At 53.1% G+C, this 1,373-nt stretch overlaps 1 protein-coding gene across 1 annotated transcript in view; it reads left to right on the top strand.

Moving 5' to 3' along the window:
• Window positions 1-1,373, top strand: part of LOC109303469 (high-affinity choline transporter 1-like) — a 21,463-nt gene that overhangs the window by 12,748 nt on the left and 7,342 nt on the right. The gene's annotated exons all lie outside the window — the stretch shown is intronic.

The raw sequence follows: 1,373 nt of genomic DNA, 5'->3' as shown, positions 1-1,373 counted from the left end.
ACACCCTCCCAGCCACCCACACCCCTCCACACCCCACCCATGCACCCCGTCCCTCGCAGCCAGCAAGTGGTCTCCACGCGAGGAGGGGCATGGCGCATGGCTGCAGGGTGATGCACAGAGAGCATGCACGGGGGATGTACCTCACCCCACTGCCATGTATTTCATTTGGCAGGTGCTGCTCGTGCCCCCCTGTCCTTGCAGCACCCTGTGGTCATGCACCATGCCCAACCCCTCACCCCAGGAGCACCTACTGGCTGTGGGTGGTGGGGTACACGGGGTGGGGTGGCAGAGTGCACAGACGCAGTGTGCTGCACAGGGAAGGGGCATGTGAAGCGCAGGCAGCACCCGCTGCCTGTAGTATGTGGGGTGGGGTGCCTCGCCACACTCCCCGTGCAGCACCCTGCAGCCACACGCCACACCGCCCCCCCCTTTTGGGGGGCACTTGCTGGCTGCAGACCACAGAGGGGGTGTGGTGCAGGGGATGGGTGCACAGCCGCAGGCAGCCCCAAGGGGAGTGGGCAGGTGGGTACAAGCAGCACCCGCTGGTTACAGCACATGAACGTAGGGCACACACCCACTCCCCACACAGCACCCTGCAGCCATGCACCACACAGCTTCCCATGTTTTGGTGCATGCAGAGCTGGCCCGGAGCATTACAGACAGACAGACAGAAGTGCTAAAGCTTTTATTATATTAGAATGTTTAAATTGACCCAGAAGTCAGAATGCACTTGCATATTCACTTATGTAATAGGGAAGAATAATTCCCTCCCTTTGCAAAGATTACTGATTACATTTCTAAGACTTCCCTCATCATGTTGCAGACTAACAATCCCTAGTTCATTTTAAAGCCAGTTTACACAGTGGTAAACTGTTTCCCTGACTGTTAACCAATAATAGGATTTTGCAAACAACATATGAGGGCTTTCTACTTAAACTTGCAAGGTTTTTCAGTGCTCCTGCTTCAGGGCTTATAATTATTTGAAGTGAAACAATCTAATTTAAGGGTGGAAACACATTTTTACACTGTTTAAAATGGGATTTAAACATCAATCTTCCATAAGTACAAGCCAGTTTAGAACACTTTAAACCTCCTGGAACATTTCAATGGGATACTTAGATAATCAGGTAGTATCTTGAACTGGTCCTGATGAACTGGCTCAGTGTTCTGTGTGGACTCCAAGTTTCTGCGTCTAGTCAGTCCTCCAGGCACCCCGCACCACTCCTCACCCCCACCCTAAACCTTTACTGTTTGCACTTGACAGAAATCCATCTAGGCTGGTTTTGGGTGAGGGGTGGACATAGGATGGTGGCCATTTCAAGGGCGGGGGGGGGGGGGCACTGCCTAGACCCCTGCTTCTGGGTTCTTGGGGG

The sequence above is a fragment of the Gavialis gangeticus genome, unplaced genomic scaffold, assembly GCF_001723915.1.
Source record: "Gavialis gangeticus isolate Ggan-Ray unplaced genomic scaffold, GavGan_comp1, whole genome shotgun sequence".
NCBI classification, from domain to species: domain Eukaryota; kingdom Metazoa; phylum Chordata; order Crocodylia; family Gavialidae; genus Gavialis; species Gavialis gangeticus.
The sequence above is the reverse complement of the archived record's forward strand: the minus strand, read 5'-3'. Positions and strand labels throughout refer to the sequence as shown.